The 16127-nt window shown below is 44.8% G+C and overlaps 1 protein-coding gene across 8 annotated transcripts in view; it reads right to left on the bottom strand.

Moving 5' to 3' along the window:
• Positions 1 to 16127, bottom strand: part of EPN1 (epsin 1) — an 835995-nt gene that overhangs the window by 492162 nt on the left and 327706 nt on the right. The gene's annotated exons all lie outside the window — the stretch shown is intronic.

Genomic DNA, 16127 nt, shown 5'->3' with positions numbered 1-16127 from the left:
CGACCTGCCACGACACCACCACCGGTGGAGTCCTGCTGGACCGTCTCGCCACTTTTCCCAACGACAGAGGAGATCTCCCGCCGGAGAGTCTTCTTCCTTTGACTGGTGGGAATAACCAGTTTCACCGTCTTTTCGCCTTCCCAACATACCTCGTGGCCGCCTTGCCTGTGCCAAGCACCCCGGCAACCGGGATACCACGTTTTACCACGACCGCGAAACAAAGGTACCACCTTTAACCGGAAAACTCAGCGGCTGGTTTCTTCCCTGGTAGTGCAACGACCTTCATCTTTCCTCCAAGTCGAGATCTTCTCTTCCCCTGGACGACGACGCGGCTTGCACCCACTGCCAGGAACAACTGCCACCGGTGGAGGCTCCTTCCTACTTAAAGTACCGTGTCTCGCCTGGCTTCCCTTGCTACCGACTGTACGGGGTAGATTTAGCCCCCGGCTTTCGAACCTGGGTTAGCCTGGGACACCCTGGCTAAACTTTCCTAAGCCTCTCTAAACTCTTTTTGGAACTCTCTGCAAGACTTTCTAAGCCTAGTGTAACTGTGTGATCTTGGGCGCATTTGTGCTCTGCTCTCTCTAAGAGTGGGCTCAGCCTTTGGACTTCGGCTCACCAGTGACTTTTTGCTCTTCTGCCTTGCTAACAGTGTTCCCGAATCTTAGAGTGGTGTACCTTTCCATATTCTGTCTTTTTCCCTCCCTTTCTCACAAACTTATTGGAGTGCCATCTAGTTAAGCGCTCACCTTTGTATGAAAATAAGTGGCGTTTTACTGTGAGTTATCTGATAAGGGAAAAGGGGTGTATATATTACAATAGTAACTGTGTTTAGAATATTTTATAATAAGAGTGCTGGAGTGTTTCAAACAGTGTGTTTTTAAATAAATAATTATATACTTTGATACCAAAGCTCTGGTCAGTGTTTGCTTGTATTGGTGTGTCTGGGTGCCTATTGTGTAAACTTTGCATACTGCCTAACTCTTCTTGAGAGAAGTCTGACTGCTCAGCCACAGCTACCAGGTAAATCTGGGTGGTACAGACTGCTACCAAGTGGGTTTACTGCCATCACCTGTAGTCTTAAATCTTTTGCAGTGTTCCCTAAGGGAACTGCGCAGGTTTCTGCCTAACAAACAAATCTTGCATTTTCACCGCAGCAGCCCGGAATGGCTGCTGCTGTGAAACTGAAGGTAATCCAGCCCCCTGGAAGTGAGGGGGGACCTCCCCCTCACATAGCCCGGGGGTTGATCACACAAAACAAGGTGCCAAAAAGGACAAGCCATTTCGTCCTTGGCACTACGGAATTAATTCCAAGGACGAGTTAGCTCGCCCTTGGCACTAAAGAGGTTAAAACTACCACCCAACTATTATTACTAGGCGACTTTAATCTAGGATTAAATGACCCAGCAGATAAGCACGCCTCCAACATAGCCAACATCCCATCAGATTTAGGTCTTTCCCAGAAAATCAACAAACCTACCCACAATAAAGGGAGAACCCTAGACTGGGTAGCCGATTATAGTTGCACTGCCACCATCGCCTCCATCTCCCCGCAATTGTGGACAGACCATTTCCTTGTGTCTTTCACACTATCCACTAATAGACCACTCCCGATGGTCTCACCTACTGCCCCACCTTGTTTAACAAGTAACAAAAAGAATATTACAGTAGACAAAGTGATACAGCCATTCTCCCTACCCTCAACTCACTGGATGACAACCTAGATCCAGGTACATTGGTCCACAAGTATAATAACATTATGCTAACTACAATCGACAAAATTGCTCCACTTAAACTCAGACCTAGCCAACCCAAATCTCATCTAAACAAGTGGTTCACCCCCCAGTTAAAAGGACCTACGACTCCTAAAAAGGAAATGTGCAACCGCTTGGAGACTACTCCCCTCAGATGACAACAAAATCAAGTTAACTAAAATCTCTTCGCAATATAAAAATGAAATCTTCCTGGCAAAACGAAACTCTTACAACAAACGTATCTCTAACCCCAATTCCAGTATGAACGAATTATTCACCATACTAAAAGAGTTAGAGTCTCCTATCCCTTCACCTGACATTTGCACTAAAAACAAAACATGGTGTTCAGATATTCAACAGGCACTATCCAATAAAGTAGCTACGCTCCAGAACAAAATAGCCCTAAAAAAAAACCTTCCCTTAACTCGCCACGACAATTAAACAACCTAAACATCCCCTAGCAAAATACCATCTGACCGTCATGCCAGATTCCATTTTACTAAAACTTCCATACTCGAGGTAGAAAAAGTAATTCTTTCACTCAAGCCTTCCAATTGCCACAGTGACCGTTACCCAGCTCAGATTATAAAAGATGCTGCAAGAGATCTTGCCCTTTTATCTCTAAATTGGTCAATGCCTCCTTTTCATCTGGCACCATTCCCACCAACTTGATCCTGGGTACTCCCACGGTTAAAGAAGCAAACCGTAGACCCACTCATTACTACCAATTACCGTCCTATCACGACGGTACCATTCCTGCTCAAATACTCGATGAGGTTGCTTACACACAGATCCAAAAATACTTGGAACTCCATAAGCTTTTGGAAGCAAGACAATCTGGATTCCGTCCCCTACATGGGATGGAAACCGCTCTCATCGACCTAAAAACACAGGTCGATGAGTTAAGAGACAAAGGCAAAACAGCCCTCCTCTTACTATTAGACCTCTCAGCCGCATTCGACCTGGTGGATCACAAGGTCTTATGCGGCCACCTGGACTCGGCAGCCCACTTTTCTACAGAGGCTATCAGATGGATAGAATCATTCTTGAGTGATAGAACCAGGAGTGTCTTCTCCCCCTCGGCAGCGGCTGACCCTGTCCCTATCACATGTGATGTCCCCCAGGGTTCTTGTGTTTCCCCTACATTATACAACATATTCACCAAGCCCTTGTTCGATGATCTGGACCTTCTGGGTATCACCTACACTAACTATGCAGATGATATTCTCCTCCCACTTTCTGGGGATTATGACAAGGATTTGGCACTGGTGAATATGGTGTACCTCATCATCCAGGCATGGATGGTCACTCAGGGTCTATGCCTGAATGATGACAAGACGGAGCTCATCATCCTGGGTGCCCACCTCAACCTTAAGAAATGAGGCCAGGAATACTCATCATTCTCCATTGATAGGAACATCATTAAGGTAGCCAAGGAGGTAAAAACCCTTGGTTTCTACCTTGACTCTACCATTTCCTTTGACAAACAAGTGAAATCAACGGCTTCAACCACTGCTTACACGTGCAAGCTCATCAGGACCGGCAAACCTTTCCTATCGAATGACAGTTGCATGATCCAGGCCCTAGCTCCAATATTTTCTAGGCTAGATTACTGCAATGCTCTTTACATCAGCGCCAACAAAGCCATTATCCAGAGGATACAAATCCTCCAAAATAATGCATTAAGAGACGCACTAGGTGTGAATAGAAGAGTACACATCTCTGCGACTAGACGCCAAAACAACTGGCTCTCGACTCCTTCTAAAAACAAAATCCCTTACCCACAAAGCACTAAATGATGCTGCCCACAGGCATCTCGTAGATCGACTACACAGAAGAACATCCATCAGACCTATGAGAGCGAGCAACGCCAATTGCCTTACTGTACCAAGATTCAGACTAACCAAGGCTGGCGGGAGCAGCTTTCCCGTGAAAGCAGCCAAACTCTGGAACTCCCTGCCACACCCCCTTAGAGAAGACCAACCCTACTTGAACATTAGATGTAATTACATTAAACTACTCAAATCCACTGACCCCTAGGCCTGATTGCTGTATTACTTATAGCTAGGATGTATGTATTTGTATATTCCATAAAAGCATATCATAATACCCGCTTGCTGTGCTTATGTATCCTACCGGTTTACAATTTGTATATTGTCTTACCCTGACCATACCATGTAACTCTTTGCATTTTCTTGTTGCTGTGCCCCGATACCTTTGGGTCTGGTGCGCATTAGAAATAAATAAACAAACCTGCGGATACCCGGCCGAGCCTGCAGCCCCGACAGCTCGGTCCCGCTTGTGAGGATAGAAAGCCGCCCAGGGGAGCCATCGGGCCACCCCTTGAAGAACTGAGCGAGGCGCCGGGTGCCTGCAAATAGAGAGGACACTCCTGTTGGACGAGCAGGGGTTGCATCGAAGGGCTTGGCGAGTCAGAGACACGGACAGGAAAGCAGAGAGAGAGGGGGAGAGCGGTGCCAGTACACCTCCTTTCCGGCGCACCATTAAAATCGAGCAGCATAGGACTGGAGCCCCGGGCCAGCCTCAGCTTCGGAATCATACTACTGAGGACCGGGGAGTCCACATCATGGTGGGGTAGGGAGAGGGGGTGGTGGGTGAATCATCCAGGCCTGGCAGAACCCGACATCTGCAGTGCGTCAGGGCCGAGATGGCGTGTCCCCCCCCCCCCCCCCCCAATACCCTCCCCAAGCCGCCGGCCGCCTGGCCCGCCGAATCGGACGAATCAGCAACTAGGCATAGCTGGGGGTGTAAAAGGGCCCCAACACAAACTTATGAAAGGACGCCCTGTGATAAGTGGAAAGGGGGTTGGGGGGAGGGGGTGGAGACTCCCCTTCAGAGCCAAGTGTACAACAGTAACGCGGGACGACACTGTGGGGTGCCCCGGGGGATGAAACAAGGGGGACAGTAGGACAACAGTCGGGGCTACCACAGGAAGAAGACGCCTATGGTGATCATAGCCTAATGAAGGCACCCTTGGCCAGTTAACCAGCTGAAAGGAGCAGAACTAACAAACGCCCAAGTCCAGAATCCCCCAGCGGGTGAAGCATCTGACCCCAGTCAAGGACCCAGGTGGGTCATACTAAGTCAGCTGAGTGAGTAGGCACCCCCGGCAGGTACGGGCACTCGACGTGCAGGAGGGATTCCTGCTGGTGGGTCACCCCCTGAAAAGTGTGGAGAACGGGGAGGACTGAACCCTCCACTAGTTGGGTCTGTCGGAGGACGTGGTGCAGGAGTCGCCCTATCGGCGGCCAGAGCCACCAAGGAATGTCATGCAACAGGCCCAAGGAGCCTAGGGAAGGTGCAGCAGGCTCCAACGCTGTGAAGAAGCAAGAAGGGACGCTGCCTGGCCTGTGGAGGAGAGAGGGGACGCCTCTGGAGAGGAAGGGATAAAAGAGATGGAAAACCAAACACCCGAGTTGTTCCCCCCCATACCACCAGGTCAACAAATCACAAGAGAAATACTCAAGGAATGCTTTAGAACTTATAGCGATCAGATAACTGCCACCCTGCAGAATCAGCTCAGCCAAATGCGCAACCAACTTGCCCAATCAGTGCAAGAAGTCAAGAACGAAATTGTGGAACTGGGGGGCAGAGTGGCCATGAATGAGGAGCTGATACAGGAACTGTCTGAAGACGCCAAGAAAATTGATGCACTCACGGAGCAATTGGCGGTGGCAACACACAACCTGGAGCAGTAAGCCGAAGATTTAGAAAACCGCTCAAGGCGCTCGAACATCAGGGTGAAAGGGCTGTCAGAGTGTCCCGGACATCGAGCTGCAGGAAACTATCCAGCTGGTCTTCAAGGAACTGTTGGTACTAGAGGAAACTTGAGGAGTACCAACTGATAGGATCCATTGGGTGCGACGCCCACGAGAGAAGCCAGGGGCTCGACCCAGAGAGGTGGTGTTAGCCCTCCAAAGCTATGAACAAAAGGTAAGTATTTTACAGGCGGCAAGGAAAGCGCCACCATTTAAGGTGAATGGCTTTGGATCTCGCCAAAGCCACTCTCGCTAAAAGGAGGCATATGGGGCAAGTAACAAAAGTCCTCAGAGATGCTCTGATAAGATATAGGTGTGCCTATCCGTTTGAGTAGGTTTTTAGGTGGGAAGGCCGGCAACACAGCATCTCCACTCTAGAGGAGGGTCTCGGGATCCTGAAGATTGAAGGGGAGGATGTCACTAACTCAGGGCAGCATGGCAAAGTGAAAGGTGAGGGCCGGGGAGTGGAGGAGAGTTGGGGGCTCCAATTTAAGACAGAATGCTTTACGGGGACCAAAGCACCCAGATCTAAGACCCCAACCTAACAAAGGCAAATTTGGCCAAGCCGGCCAGCGTATGAAATACGCCCCCACGTAGAGAGGCTACATGGTACACCATTAAAGGGGGAAGTTTGCCTGGGAGGTGGGGGGATGGTATTGTCACTTGGAATCGGGGGAGGGTGGGGGAGGCACCCTTCCTACTTAGTTATTCTCCCGAGATGGAAGGAGACTCAGCAGCCTGAGACAGGGAGATGTCAAGGGGAGGCGGTGCTGAATCTATCCGGAGGGGGGAAAAAGGAGAGAGGGTGGGATATAAGGGGGGTGGGGAAATCGCAGTTACATGCCAACTACATGGGAAATGAAACTTATGGGTAACCTCAAAGGGGTCCGCATCCTGTCACTCAACATAAGAGTGGCATTCAGCTTTAATGGCATTTAGTGCCAATAAATTGATATTGGTGCCCATTCCTGCCACGAACCCCGTTTGGTTTGGATCTCGATGGTCAGTTTTTTGTCCAGACATTAAATTCATTCAATTCCAATTTTATGAAAATCTTGCCCGGTGCGTCCAACAACGCAATAGGGCGGTAATTTGATGGGACGCACCGGTCTCCCTTTTTAAATATGGGGTTGATGATTGAGGTTCTCCATGATGGTGGAATGAGTCTTTTACTAAGTATATCTTTAAAGATGGAGTACAAGATAAGTGCCCATTCATGTGGATACATTTTAAAAATATGATTGGACAATCCACCAGGTCCTTCCGCTCTGGAACTGCTATTGTTTATTACCAGAGCCTGTATGTTATCATATGAGGCCTCTAGCTGCCAGGCTGCTTTGGATGTTGGTTCGTATTGAATCTTCGCATAGGTTGCATCGGCGTATAGTGCAGTAAAGTGTGCAATCCACTCATGTTCCAGTACTCCATTTATTTGCGCATCGCCTTGTTGATGATGTGTGACTTTTGAATAGGTGCCACATTGCAGAGGAATTCTCATTACCCATCACATGCATCATAGCTTCACTATCATGTTGGAATAAGAGTGCCCTACGCCCTCGCAACCAATTTTTTTTATATTTGTATTTGGTGGCTGCTAGTACTTGCCAGCGAGTAGGTGAGCAAGATTGTAGCAGGGATCTTTTGGTTTTCCTGAACTCAGCCTTAATACAATGGATTCCGTAATCAAACACATGGGCATGACGAATTCTATTTTTATGTGGAATCATAATTTTTATTGTAAAGGGGATTAATAACTCAGAATATTGTTTTGAGAGCATAGATCCTGAATTGTTGTTTATTGCATTCTTGAACATATTAGATATGTTCACATTCCAGGTCAATCTTGATCGGGCAGAATTTACTGTTAATTTGGGAAGATATTGTGCCCTTATATTTGTTTGTGTGTTCCATTCTAACTCAAGAATCAGCAAACCATGATCACTATTTATATGGTCTTTGACGGTAAAATTTTTGATTTGCTGAAACAGTTTACGATCAACATAGATATAATGCTAGAGCTACATCCCCTATGCCATGTATAATGTGGCGTTGTATCACCCAGAACTGCACCATTGACCATGATGTAGTTTTGTTCACTCATAAAGGTGATCCACTTCTGCACGGTTTGATTTTTCCTTCTCTCCTTCCAACAGTCCAAGTTTATATCTCCAACAATGATTGTATATGTAATAGAGCTATCTAGCATGATACTATGGAAGATGTTGATTAAGCCAGCATAAAATACCTTATTGGTCATTGCAGCTACATTGCGGTAGATGTTAATCAAGGCAAAGGACATGGTTTGATTTGAGATTTTTGCCAGCTGGATATGAGCACTCACAGAATCCCAAGGTGCAATCTAAAGGCCTGATTTAACATGTACTGCTACAAATAGACCAGATGTCGGCCTACCCCCACTTGGGACAGCCTGTATCAGCGCAAGCTCATAATTGTCCCAAATCGGGGTATTGACTAACCAAGTCTCCTGTAATGCTATGATGTGAAACTGTTCCGACGTGTCTTTAAATGAGGAATATAAATGAGCATGGCCTCGAGTGTTCCAGCTTGCAATTGTTAAATTTGGCAATGTCAGACTGATTGGTGGTTACTTTTTCAAGGACACCATTCTTGTTAGTTCACGCCTTTCTCCGTTGGAACCTCTGAAGATATTTAATTTTGTTTTGGGAGTTTGCACTATAGATGGGTTGCTCTCTGGGTCTTCAGCTAAAACGAAACCCATTTCAAAGAGTTGCATCTTACAACGCCAGATGGATTGCCACACCACCCCTGAAGGGATCCATACTCTCACTACTGAAGATAGATGGCCTGAGATGAATTCAGTTTGATCAATATCTAAAGTGGAGATATTCTGCAGCGCCTCAATTTCCCCGAAAATGTTCAATACACTCTGCCGATTTAAATCATATGCAGGATAGTTGCCCTCTCTGCATTTTAAAATGAAGGTAAAGAAATGATCTTGCTGTGGGTGGACATGTCAAGGCATATGCGGCTGCTCAATTTTACATGGTGTCCATTTTGGTTGTACAATTTTATCATGAGCCTTGGTACATTCTGTTCCTCTGACCAAGATCTGCCCACAGGTCTCATAAGCATGTCTGTGTGCTGGCAAGAGCGAGGCTCTGAAATGCCTCGATATGCTTCCACAGGGAAACATTGCGGCAATAATGGATTAGAGAGAGCTTTAGCTAGGTTGGTTGCTATGTATTCATCTACCTTCTTTTTTATTTCTTCAATTGCAACTTGTGTTATGCCTGTCTCATTTAAGGAACTTGTCTTGGGTAGTGGGGCAAACGACACAGTTCTAGGCTGTAGCACAGTGTGAGGATATGGTTATAATTAAATGTACATAGTTTGTATTGTCATAAGCACGTGTACATAGTTCCTGTTATCATAAGCACGTGCAATGTAACTATGACAACATCTTCGTGTATGGCTCCAGAATGTTGATGAGGTCATACACGAAGATGTTGCTGTAAAGGAAGTTGGCCTCTTGGGGGCTCCTCCAATAAAAACAATCTATATACATTAACACGCGTAATGTCTTTTACATATTACATATAAAACACAACAATTGGCGACGAGGATCTATTTAAGAGGAGGGAGCCCCCGGGTACAGTCAGAGGAGATGTGAGAAAGCAAACGCTCCACCAGCAATGCGGGTTTGCTTCGTGAGGTTAATGAAGTTACAGCAAGTGAAAGCGACAAGGATCGAGGTGAGCGGCGCAAAGAAAAATGTATATCATGAATTAAATAGACTATAATCGACTCACGGCAGCAGCATTTTACGAATGGTCCGCGAACGGGGCCAACTGCTGTTATTAGAGGAAGGCACCTACATGCGTGCCGTGCGTGCTGCCATTTTGGGCGTTGCTGGGCAACGTTGAGAAATATAAACATTACGCGGCCCGCTCATAACACGGAAGTCACGTAGTAACGTCGCTACGAGGGAAGGAAACAAGCCAATGAGTAAAAGCGTCACGGATTGAAGTGAAATCACACGCACACAAGGAACTAATGTTGATATGGCTGTATCTTAGTTGCACGCTCACATGAGGAAATGCAGAGTTCAATGAGCAATGACTGTAAAGTGTGTTAAGCAGAAGTATATATTTAAGCAACACATTTCTTCAATGGAAAAATAAGGCAGCACACAGAAGTTGTTTATATAAAATAAAAAACAAAGACATTTTGATTGAGTGCAACATGCAGAGTATAGCTGCCCCAGCGAACTTTTTGCCACTGCCAGGAAATCCAACATGTCCCTGGGAACAATGGCAAGATCATTTTCAGGTATATCTGAGGGCAATAGGTGGCTCCAAGTTCAATGATGACCAAAAAGAGGCTACACTTTTGCATAGGAGCAGAGGCACTCAGGATTTTCAGGACATTACCCGATTTGGAACATGATGAGGAGAGCTGGGGAGAATCTTTAAGTACAGCTAGGAAATATGACGTGGCGTTTGCCAAACTGAATAAACATTTCGGAAATAAAACTAACATTGTGTTAGAAAGATACAGATTTTTCACAAAGAAACAAAGTAAAGATGAGAGTATAGACTCATACTTGGCTGCACTGAGAGGGTTGATGGCTACATGTGCTTTTACAGGAGTGGCAGATGAATATTTGAGAGATCAAATGGTTTTGCATGTAGCAGATCCACGCATTCAACAACGTCTGTGGCAAGCGAAGAACCCGACACTAGAGGAGACAATTGAAATAGCCAGGTCAATTGAACTGGGCGAGAAATGTATGAAAGAGATCCCGCAATGCTCCCCACTGGAGAGGAATATCCTACCGAACATATCACAACCAAAGTCACATATACACCATGCCAGGACATATCCTCTTTTGCGACTCCTGATCTATTGAATCTAAAGAACAGAAGGGAGGTGGATGCAGGTCGCATTGAGCCGAAGGATTGGTTGGAGGCCCGGATATTCCCCAGGGAGATCGTACAAGTCTGAATCTAGCGGAAATTGCAATTTAAAATTCTACATAAGTTCTACTATTCCCATCTTTCACTTTTTCACTGGAGTCTTGTTGAAAATGCAAATTTTTTAAGATGTGGAGCGAATGAGGGAATTTTTCTTCATATTCTTTGGGAGCGTTGACAAATATGCCGTTCCTGGAATAAATGTCTTAATAAACTGACAGCAACACTAGGCATGGAGATACTCTGTGAACCAAAATTCATAGTGTTGGGAATATTGGGGGAGAACCCATACAACTGGTATGAGAAACTATTGACTGGTATTCTTCACAAACCCGGAAGCTCCCTTCTGCAGAACGTAGTGACCGTCTGTTACTGCATGGGCTTCAGGGAGTGGTAACCCTGTAATAAGAAAAGGAATTCTGGCAAGAATAGGGTTCAGCAAGCATTGTGTCATCGATGGCGGTGCCACTTTTGTTAAAAGTGGCAAATGCAGGAGTGGGGGGAGGGGCGGCACTGAGGCTCTCCAAGCTACCTCAACCCCCGTTCTGGGGTAGGACTGGCTCTACTGAAAAGCCTGATAGGCCCACTGCCCCAGGTCGAGTGAGGTACCAGTTTCCCCTGACTGGGTCACAACGCTGCCCCCGTCCCAACTGCCAAAAACAACAATGTCATTAGTCACAGGAATGGGGGGGGGGGAACAAAAATATAATGGGTCTGGGATCTGAAGCAGCATTGTACTTGGAGTGAAAGGACAGCAGCAAATGTAACTAGCACAGGGTTTGATATTTAGCAGTGCAACTGCAGTTCTATGCCTAGAATATTAAAAGGAGTCAGCACCTTGACGTGTTTGGGATGTATATGATACGGTGTCCGGACATTAGGTCGAAAGACATTTGGTCGAATTTTTTTATTTTATTTATATATATATTTTTTAGGTTTCAGTTTAGAGAAAAAAAAGTTTTTAGTAAAAAAAGGGGGTTGGGGGGACCCCCCCCCAAAAAAAAAAAAAAGGTGAAAATAAAAAAACAAAAAAATTCGACCATTTGTCTTTCGACCAAATGATTTCGACCAAATGTCCTGTCGACCATTTTTTTTCGACGAAATGTCTGGTAACCATAAGAAACAGGTACAGAAGGCAGTAATCACCATGTATTGACTAGCACATTTTAAACCAACTCTCAGAATAGAATTTGTTATGCTCTCAATAGGAGACCTCAAAAGGTCACATAAAATATTCCATCGCGAGTACTAAGATCTACAATCCCAAGGTCTTGCGATCCCTAGATTCAAGCTCCAATCTGCTGGGGGCGCCAGCTTCCCAGTCCTGGCGGCCAAGCTCTGGAATACTGTACCTCTCTCTATCAGAACCCTACCTTCATTCAACCTATTCAAACACAAAGCCAAGCTCTGGCTAGCCACATCTCACTAACAACCGTTCTTCTGATCATGGCTGCCCCACTGTGTCCCTGTTATGCTTTGCTCCTTCACTACTGCTCTGCTTGTTGCTCGGAACTGTAACGTCAATTGTATATTTTGCTTGTTGCTCTGAATGGTAACGTCAATTGTATATTTTGTTCACAAATTATTGTAACCACTGTAACTATATGTCATGCCTGTAACGTTCTTCTAAGATATGCGCCTGGTTGCCCTTGGGCCTGGTCTGTGCTATATAAATAAAACAAATACAAATGTAACACAGATTGACAGCCCCCCATTAGACCTTCCAGTAGCCTTCAATTTCTCTGCTGTATTGCTGCAAACCCCTCCATTTGTCAATGATATACATATCAGACACCACCAGAGGATCTTCTCGTTGCTCAGTAAACTCCTCCAAAGTCACCACCCACTTCATAATTCTCAGAGATTAATGTACTTTTGGTGCGCTTCAAAGCTCCTCACCAGCTCCCATCCTTTTCAATCTCCCTCAAACCACCTTCACCACATCTAGCAAACTTGTGTTTTAATTATGCAGATGATTATGCAGCTCGTTCTAGCACTCCCCAACCATACTGCCAGCTTTCCAGATATTACGACATATGAAAAGAATCAACAAATGGATGATTGTCAACCAACACTTTATGCTAGGAATAACAGAAATCACTAGTGATAAACCAGCGTTGCAGTTGTGACCACCCTACCTCATCTGCTAAACCCTGAAATTGTTGTTGAAAACCCCTGGAACTATAGTGAAGCAGGTCTTTCCATGGGCCTCACATAATAGCAGTGGAAAATGTATCAATCTGTCAACAAACTACTAAGAACATCGCTTCCTTTCCGAGCATTTCCTCAAAAAATACATATATTCAGACCATCATTCTCTGGGGATTTGACTAGGTGTGCATAGTATTTAAGGGTGCCTGCATACCTAGTCTCCACACTATAAAAGGCTACATAACACAGAAAGCTGCACTATTGTCATCCTTAATAGAAAACTTTTATGGGGGAAGCTCCATCACATCGCTAGTCCCTCAAAAGTGGAACACTTTTCCTGGCCACATAAGCAATGGAGAATTTGCTGGTGTTCAAAAGGGGAATGAAAAACAAATTGCTCCATTTTTCACAAGCCCATTATTGTCTCTTATCCTTTTCAGGCGCTCGCCATCATCCTCAGTTGTCTCCTCCTTCCCCCAACAGACGCCCTACTAAACTTTTCCTTCTCCTAGTGCAAGTCTTTTTTTACTCAGTACACAGGACCCAAGTACCGTAAATTAACATTAACTTTGCTATCAAACTGCCACCCAATCCACTTTACACAAAAATGGAAATGATGAATGCTCATTCCAAATAAGCAGTTTGAAGTTTTCTTGAAACGGTTTTTAAAAACGCATTGAAAGTCTTCAAACTGCACTGGACATGCTGAGCACAACTTGAGTTTATCAAGCAAGCAAACTAATACAGTCTCAGAACACACAGATGGTAGTACCAGATCAACCAATTCTAACACTCCTGGAGTTACTGGCATCTCGGCTGAACCGTATTAATGTTCTGCACTTTCTCTTTCTCTCGAACAAAAGGAGTTAACCACTCACACGGATCCTCAAACAACTCCTCCACACCTCACAACCTTTTCTTTTTCCCCCCTATCAAACGGTGCTTCTTGCTTCTGCTTTTTTAACTCCCTCATCACAGCACACCATGGTGTGGAAACCCTGGTGGAGGCAAGTACTTAATATTCAGCAAGAGAATGAGGAACCTTTGGGGTGGGTATTCCTTTGATTGGACCTCAGCGCCCTTGAAAATCTTTTCGTGTGAATTGTCTTAATGGTCGCATGGAATAGTACTAGGTTCCTCTACTCCGTTAAGTTGAAAGACAAACTTTTGGCAGTTACTTAAGCATTGAGCCCATGCGCTCACATCTTTCTGAGAGTGAAAAAAAATCACATAACTCCTTTCTTCGTTTCCCAATGTAGTTTTTAGAGGTTTTTATTATTACAACAGTGCCCTCTGTGATAACACGTGTTTCGACGGGTTCTCCGTCTTTCTCAAATCAGGACTTATTGTTTTAGCAAGTTCACAAAGTCAAAAATATATTTATGTAATTTTCAAATAGTCATTACACAAACAAGAAAAATCCATTCAAAGAAAGTGGCCATTGAGGGAGGGGAAAAGGGTAGGATTGTTTAGGAATGAGAGAAAAAAACATCAAAAAGAAAGGAAATGATGAAAGATGAAAAATGAAAAACTTATTAGTTACTAAGGTGTGTATTTTGAACATTATAGACATTCATCAATCACTCTCTTCTTATTTTACTAAGTTTGCATTTACTTGACCATTTTGATAATAAAAGATTTGTATGGTATTAGGGTTTAAGAGCTTACCCAATGTTACTTGTTCTCGTTTTAATCTCTGTCTTGTATTTCAAGTCACGGGTTAAATCCCAAGCTAATTGAGAAAATACATAAAAGTGATAAGTATGTTGGGGCTGTTCTAGAGGGAGGCCCCAGCCGAGGATAGAGATCTGCCCCCAACTTTCTGCTTGGAGAAGTGACTGACCCTCAGAGAGTTGGAAGTGGATGAGCAGAGTTCGAGAGCGGAGATGTGTAGGAAGAAAGAGTTGGAGGTAGTGCAGTCCCAGGCCCCTGAATGCCTTGTGGACGATGCAGAGGGTCTTGAACCTGGCCCTTGCAGCCACTGGGAGCCAATGAATTTCAGAGCTGGAGCGATACGATCCCTGGGCTTGAGTCTCGCAGACCTGTTCTGGATAAACTGATGAGGTCGGAGAGTAGAGGCAGGAAGATTTAGAAAAAGGTTGTTGCAATAGTCCAGCCTAGAGAGGACCAGAGCTCTGGAGAGAGTGAGTTTCTGGGGGAAAGCATGGGAAGGAAGAATACCTCTGAAGAGGTGCAATTGATAGTTTGACTTCTTAGAGACGTCAAATGTGAGGAGAGAGGGTGGAGCATACACATTATATGTTGAGCATAAGGCTTACAACGCCGGCTTAAATGCCTCATGTAGACATGTAAGAATCTGTGACAACAGTTCCCTCCCTCTCCCATACACTTTCCTGTTAAAGAGCTATCTAAAGAATTACAAAGGTTGATGGTAGCTAATCACGAACAGCTGATAAGGGCTTCAGGTAGGAGGGAAGTGCAAAAAGAGTGCTGATAAGAGGTGATAAACATGCAGAACAGGGCAGGGAAAACAGTATTAAATACAGACAGGTGTTCAGAGGACTATAATAGCCAAAATATATTGGGGTTGGAGACATAGAAGCGACCAATTTGCATGCCATGGTTCCGTGCTCCCCATTCGCCATCACCCCTGCTTATTGTCCTTTATCAAATGTTTGCTCAGCATTACATTCTATAATGGTACCACCCATATGTGTGCACTATGTGAAATATACAGCTTGTGACCAAACTTTAATCAACGAGTGACTATTATCATTTAGTAATACGGCAGGCGGGTTGCTTTTAGATGGGCCATATTGAGGAAACTGCAGAGCAAATCTACATACCTTTGAATAGACAATTGAAAATAGATTTTACTTGAAGCGAGCACTACTACTTACGCAAGTAAAGAATGCCATCTCATTCCCCTAAACATTGATTGCTGGGAACACTAAAACTTCTACTGCAATTGCTGTGGCATACATAAACCACATTTGCATGATATAGGGTGAATACATGCCACAATTCAATTAATTGTGGCATGTAGTCACCCGATATATATCATGCAAATTACTAACCCTGACAGATTAGGTTTACAGTTGTATTGGTGGGTTGGGCTACTGGTTCAGTTTTCTGCAATGTATATAAAAAACATGTGATTGCCAATGCTCCAGAAGAGCTTGAACTGAATCCTTCGCCATCGCTCAAACAGCTTTCTCCCCAAATATTTTCAACAAAATTATTTAGAGAACTCTATTAAGGAGAAAATGGTTTGGGATGGAAGGGAGCCATCAATGGGTCCAGGAAGTGAGAGGACAGGCACAGGGAGGCTTAAAGAATACAGCCATGCTTAAATCAGGCCCAGACATTTGTGCTGAACAACTTAGAAATTAACTTTCATAAAGGCTTCCACTTCAAAACAATCAAATATCTCACTGCATTTGTTTCAAATAGTCATTGTGTTTAGTAATGGAGCAGCCAACAGGTCTCATTTCTAACGTCTCTGGAAATCATGGGATAAGTACACT

The sequence above is a fragment of the Ambystoma mexicanum genome, chromosome 1p (assembly GCF_040938575.1).
Source record: "Ambystoma mexicanum isolate Mex_15411 chromosome 1p, UKY_AmexF1_1, whole genome shotgun sequence".
In the NCBI taxonomy this organism is placed as follows: Eukaryota; Metazoa; Chordata; class Amphibia; order Caudata; family Ambystomatidae; genus Ambystoma; species Ambystoma mexicanum.
The sequence above is the reverse complement of the archived record's forward strand: the minus strand, read 5'-3'. Positions and strand labels throughout refer to the sequence as shown.